Genomic DNA, 7212 nt, shown 5'->3' on the forward strand with positions numbered 1-7212 from the left:
TTGGTGTTCCTCAGGGCAACATACTTGGCCCTCTCCTCTTTCTCATGTACATTAATGACCTTCCAAATGCTCCCAACACCTCAAACCAATTCTATTTGCTGATGACACAACCTTCATTTACTCCAGTCCTGACCCCCTTGCTTTAAATGCCACAGTAAATACTGAACTAAATAAAGTCCATCTTTGGCTAACTGCTAACAAACTCACCCTTAACATTGACAAAACGTTTTATATTCTGTTTGGCAATAAATCCTCTAATCAAATAAATCTCAAAATAAACAATACCCAAATTTGTAACAAATTAGATGGCAAATTCCTTGGCGTTCTCATTGACCACAAGCTGAATTTCCAGGGACACATTCTAAATATATAAAAAAAAAATAAAAAACTGTTGGCATTCTTTCTAAGATCAGATATTATGTACCCCGCCCAGCCCTGGTGACTCATTATTACTCCCTTATCTATCCATATCTCAACTATGGTATTTGTGCTTGGGGCTCTACTACCCAAAATCATTTACGTCCTCTAATTACTCAACACAAAGCTGCTATTAGGACAATATCCAATTCTAGCCCCAGACATCACTCGGTACCCCTACTCAAATCTCTGAATATGTTAGATATTAAGTCACTGCACATTCTCTCATGTGTATTATACATATATAAAACGCTGAACTGTAATGCCAATCCTGACCTCAAAAGATTCATTGAAGGTTGTAACAGAACCCATGAGCACCACACCAGAAATAAATACAGTTTTGATATTCCTAGAGTACGACTTAATCAAACTAGAAATGCTCTTCAAATCAAGGGACCCAGAATGTGGAATGACCTTCCCAACCATGTTAAAGACAGTACCTCTCTCAACCAGTTTAAGATAAAAACGAAGCACTACCTAATAAATTCCCTGTAACCTACCTTACCCCTCTGTTGTCAACCCATGTATGTTTTTTTTTTTTTTCAAAACAACGCTGTTTGAATGTAATTGTCTGTAATAGTTTGTAATTGTATTTGTGCTGCTTTTTCAGCCATGTTCCCCCCTCTTTTACCTCTATTTTTATTTGTTCTCAACACATTTTATTCTTTTTACCCATTAGTATTAAGCTTTAGTCATTAATGTTTTTCCTGCCCGAAACGCTTTGCGTAATAGTGGCTTTAGGCATTGTATGTACTAGCTCTATCTATTAATCGAACAAACTTTGTAAAATCTCTTTATGTATGTACCTTACCTAAATAAACATTTATTTATTTATTATTTATTATATTTATTTATTATACAGGGATCAGTCACTCAAGTATTCTGACAGTAATAGGCCGTGACTTAGGGATTTTGTGTTGGTCCCTTCTTAAACAAATATTTATACATTAATTGATATGATCGGATTATGTGAGAGAGATATTTAATTAACAATAATATTTACATTCGAGGTTCCTTATAGCCTGGCTATGTGTTTGTTCCATCTCCCTTGGCAGACGTAAGAAGAATCTTGTTATTTACAGAGCAGGCAGACTCTGTGCTTGTTGATTATTAAATATAATATGGAGTTAGATATTAGCTACCCTTAGAACTGTTAAAGTAACAATGAAATGAGGGTCTGAAAAAACTTGTGATGATTGCTACCATACGATAAGTTGAGTATCTGTCCGGCAGCAATCATGGTAGGCTGAGAGAGCTTCTCCCTCGCGCTTCTCTGGCTGGTCGTGGTGCTAGGCGGTCACACCTCCTTGTGGACTGTTCCTCCCCTCCTCTCTTCCTCTCTCTTCTCTCTCCTTAACATATATTTAATAATATATGTTTACAAGAAAGACTGCTACCAAAATATACTAACATATATATATATATATATATATATATATATATATATACATATATATATATATATATATATATATATATATATATATATGTCATACCTAGTAGCCAGAACGCACTTCTCGGCCTACTATTCAAGGCCCAATTTGCCTAATAAGCCAAGTTTTCCTGAATTAATATATTTTCTCAAATTTTTTTCTTATGAAATGATAAGGCAACCCGATTTCATTATGTATGAGGTCCTTTTTTTTATTGGAGTTAAAATTAACGTAGATATATGACCGAACTTAACCAACCCTACCTAACCTAACCTAACCTATCTTTATAGGTTAGGTTAGGTTAGGTAGCCGAAAAAGTTAGGTTAGGTTAGGTTAGGTAGGTTAGGTAGTCGAAAAACAATTAATTCATGAAAACTTGGCTTATTAGGCAAATCTATATATATGTATTATATATATATATATATATATATATATATATATATATATATATATATATATATATATATATATATATATATGTATATATATTGTGACGATAATCTCCTTCAAGAGATTGAGCCTGCTCTTCCCTCCACCATTACGTCGTTGAAATTATATAAAACTACTATGGAAGAAATGTCCAACAACGACAACAACACCAGCAAGGTTTGCCAGAGCGCAAAACGTTGCAGCCAGACACCTGTTCGGACTCAAACCGCCAAACTACCTGTTGATCGCTACCGGCTCCGCTGATTGGTCGCCGGTCTGGCTGCACCTGCACTCGCCCCCCCCCATACTACTTGATGTCTGGGGTCGCCACGACCTCAGACCTCAGAATGTTCAGTGCTTTCGTGGTTACCACTCCTCCCGGCTAGACGCTAGCGTTTACTGAGAGAGGTGGTAGCTTAAAGCCAATATTCCAGCACCTCCCATTTAATTTTGTGTTGCACTTCTTGTTATTTTGCCTTAACGTAACTTTTCATTGTGTCATTTAATTATTCTTATTATTTTGATTGATTGATTTTATTATACAAATTTGTTTGTCCATTTTTTCATGTTTTGATTTATTTAACGTAATTAAAATTTCATTGTTAAAATTTACTTGTGTTTTGTGTGTCTTCTCCTTACCTTACCACAGACGAAGTTCCAGTTTTTCTATTTTTTTTATAACTATGTGACGAGGCCATACCCCTAGCCTTAAACAGCCGAACACCAACGAGTTACCGTCACAAGTTATATGGGGGCCTGTCCGGGAGCTTCACTCAGGTACTGGTGACAAGTGGTAATTTATGGTAAGCGTATTTAACTTTGTTAACGTAGCTTTACTATTTTTCATATTCAATTTCATTTTTTATAAGGTGCGGTGTATTGTGCATTACGAGAGTAACATATGGTGAAGGTGAGACAACTTTGGATTACGTGGTGACTGTAGGCCGCAGTCATACTCTTAATTGGTCATCTCTCCCTCCTTGTTATTACTCGTGTTTACCATCTATGTCCCTTGAATATTTCTCATTTCTGACAGATCATCATATTGGTACCCTGGTACTGTGGTCTGCCCCGGGTCAAGAGTACCCAATCTTCTGCAATCTGACTGTAGGAGGACAAAGAGGGCCATAGTTCCTCTAGCTCGAACTTTAGTTGCTGAATTGGGACCTCAGCAGCAGTTCTCGTCACCAGTTGACACCTCGCACCCCTACACGTCAGTCAGAGATGATGATACATACAACGGTAGGGAATTAGCTTATTTTTTCAGAGCACAAAAGTTCGCTAATTCTGTAAGTATCATATTAAATTCAGTAGGAAAAACTTGCTTTATGTCCTATAGAGACGTGGCAAGGTATGCCTACATCCTTGGACTACCAATTTTACTTTTGAAGCATTTAATTGTTTCATTTGTTTTCGAAACTGTTTCATTTGTTAGTAGGATTTTCTTGCCCTTATCCTCTTACATGAGTACCGGGTACAAGATTTCCTGCGCCCTTGATTTAATTTAATCATTTAACATCTTTTACTTAACTTTAATTGTTAAAGATCACACAGGATAGGTACCAGTTGCCACGTTGTCCTGTTTCTGACATTCACTATAGAATATTCGTGTACCTTTATTTGCTAATTTCACCATGTTTCGTCTCCAAGCTTTCCGTACAAATCCAGCAGGTGAAATAGGGACTTTAAGTCGTGCCAAGAAGACTGAATTACAAACTCTTGCACATGAGTATCAACTAGAAGTTCCCTACCAAGCCAACAAAAATGACCTACACAACCTGTTGCTGGATTACTATTTAGAGCAAGGTAAGATAGACTCTGAAACTCATGAAACTTACTATATTGCAGGAAAAACTGATTTGGCAACGATGAAACTCCAATTGGAACTGGCCAAGATTGAACGTGAGCAGCAAAGGGAAGCCCGCGAACAACAAGAACGAGCAGCTGCCATACGGAGGGAAGAACAAGAACGAGAAATCACCCTCAGAGAACGCGAAGCTGCTTTGAGGAGAGAAGAACACGAACGTGAGGTCGCCTTGCTCCATGAACGTGAGCGAGTACAGCTTGAAACACTCCAGGAGCGGGAACGCTTACAGCTCGAAACCAAACAACGCGAGTTAGAGTTACAACGCGAACATGACAAGCAACAAGCGACTCTGGCTCTAGAGTGTCGTCAACGTGAAATCGCCTTGGAAACTTCACACTTCACTCAACGCCAGCAAGCTACTGCCAATCTTCCCGTCAGTTTTAATATATCACATGCAAGTAAGTTAATGCCATTCTTTGTAGAAGCAGAAGTTGATGTGTTCTTTACCACCTTTGAAACCCTTGCTAATCAACTCAGTTGGCCTGTCGACCAATGGGCCACACTTCTCAGAGTCCATCTTACAGGTAGAGCTGCAGTCACACTCAGTACTTTGGCGTCTGAGAATGATTACCACACTCTGAAACAAGCAGTGTTGGACGCCTACCTCCTCTCTACTGAAAGTTATAGAAGGAAATTCCGTGACCACCTGAAGGCAAGTACCACTACCTTCCTCGAGTTTGCTAACACGAAACGGAGGTATTTCATGAAATGGCTGGAAGCAGCACATGTCTCTACTTTTACAGAACTCGTCAACCTGATGCTTGTTGAAGAATTCTTGAGACGTGTGCCACCTCCTGTCCGCCTCTACTTAGCAGATAAAGAAGAAACCGACTACCTGAAGTGTGCTAAGTCGGCTGACACTTACAGCCTCATCCACCGGCTGACACCCGAACCATCCTCCAGTAAGAAGTCGTGGTACAGTTACGAGAAGGTGAGCCCCGATCAAGCTGGTTCACAACTGTACTGCAAGTATTGTAGACTCTATGGACATACCATAGACAAGTGTGGTAAGTCTCAATACAAGGGAACCACTGACCAACAAAGACCCAAACCAACTCCTCCTAAGTCCGGTAAGCCTGTGATGAATGTTGGTGTTGATGTTAATGATCTTTCTCTTTTCAGTAACCACCTGTATACTGGAACTGTCTCTGCCAACGGTTCAAATCCGGAGGGACGTTTCAAATTGAAGATCTTGAGGGACACAGCGGCTCTACAATCGATCATCTTGAAGTCGGCTGTGCCCAACATCGTCTACACTGGAGAAACCGTCTTCATCACTGACCTCACTGCTACCACTCCATACCCTCTCGCCAGAGTCCACCTGGATTGTCCCTACGTGAACGGGGAAGTCCAAGTCGCCGTCAGGGAAAAGCCTTTTCCCATGCCTGGAGTGCAACTTCTCCTAGGCAACGACTTGGCAGAAGACCTGCAACCGACCAACCTGATCGTCATGGACAAACCCCAGGTGTGTAACTCTGTGCCAATAAACCCTATTCTAGAGTATGTTCCAGCAGAGGTTCAAGAGAGTGATGAAGTTTCTCCTCCGGTTCTCGTGACCACCCGTGCACAAGCCGCACGTCCACAGCCAGCTGACTCTACTGCTACCGCTGTCCCTCAAGACCCTCAGAAACTACCCCCGCATCTGACCAAGTTGGAGTTCCGTAAGTTGCAGAGGGAAGATCTTACTTTAACACCATTGTTTTTCCAGGCTGAGACTCAACCCGACAGTATTCCTGGGTTCTTCCTAGAGAACGACTTGCTCTACCGCAGATATAGACCCAGTAAACTGAAGGAGGAGGACGATTGGGCCAACATCGAACAACTTGTGATTCCCACCAGCCTGCGGCCCACTATTCTACACCTGGCCCATGGAGCATTCTCCCACTACGGCTTCAACAAGACTTACCATGGGATTCGTCAAGACTACTACTGGCCAGGTATGGTAAATAACGTCAAACAGTACGTAAAACAGTGTCATACATGTCAGATGGCAGGCAAACCGAACGTCTCCATTCCCAGAGCACCACTGATTCCCATACAGGTGCCTGCGGAACCTTTCCACAGACTCATAATAGACTGTGTTGGTCCTTTACCTCGGACCAGTTCAGGTAACGCCTACATCCTAACCATCCTGTGTCCTACCACCAGATTTCCCATAGCAGTTCCAGTGAAGAACATCACGGCTGCTACGGTTATAAAACATCTATTGAAGATCTTCACTCAATACGGATTTCCCAGGGAGATTCAAAGTGACTGTGGTACCAACTTCACCAGTGATCTCTTCAAAAGGACACTGGAGGAGTTCAACATCAAACAGGTATTGTCCAGCCCCTATCATCCTGCTTCACAGGGTTCTCTTGAACGTAGTCATCAAACCATCAAAGCACTCTTGAAAAAGTTTTGTAGTGAAACCTCGAAGGATTGGGATAAGCAGATTGACCTTATAATGTGTATTTTCAGAAGTCTCCCCAATGAGTCCCTAGGAGTATCGCCTTATGAGATGCTCTACGGCCGTAAGTGCCGTACTCCCCTTAAGGCTTTCAAAGACTCTCTCAGAGATGCCACCTTCAGTGAGCATCAGAATGTGCCCCAGTTTCTTCAAAACCTTCAACACATTCTAGAGAGAGTCCACCGCTTTGCCCATGATAATCTATTGAAAGCCCAGGTGAGAATGAAGACTCTTTACGACCAGACCAGCAAAGTAAGAAAATTCAAGCCGGGAGACTTCGTCCTTGCCTATTTCCCTATCCCAGGTTCACCTTTACAAGACAGATTTTCAGGACCCTACTGCGTCAAAGCGTGCAGGAATAATAACAACTACGTGATAGAGACTCCAGATAGGCGGCGGAAGACCCAGCTGTGCCACGTCAACCTCCTGAAGCAATATAATGGTACTCCTCCCACTGTCCTAACTAACTATTCCACCTTCACAGAACCCTACATCCACAGTGAGACCATCCCAGCTTCTCCTCCCGAAAGCACTGACAAGGAGTCAGCGCTTTCTAATTCCGAAATCCTTAATGATCTTCCCAAATGCTTTCAGGATAATAATCGTGCTCCTTTGCC

This window comes from Procambarus clarkii, chromosome 6 (assembly GCF_040958095.1).
Source record: "Procambarus clarkii isolate CNS0578487 chromosome 6, FALCON_Pclarkii_2.0, whole genome shotgun sequence".
NCBI classification, from domain to species: Eukaryota; Metazoa; Arthropoda; class Malacostraca; order Decapoda; family Cambaridae; genus Procambarus; species Procambarus clarkii.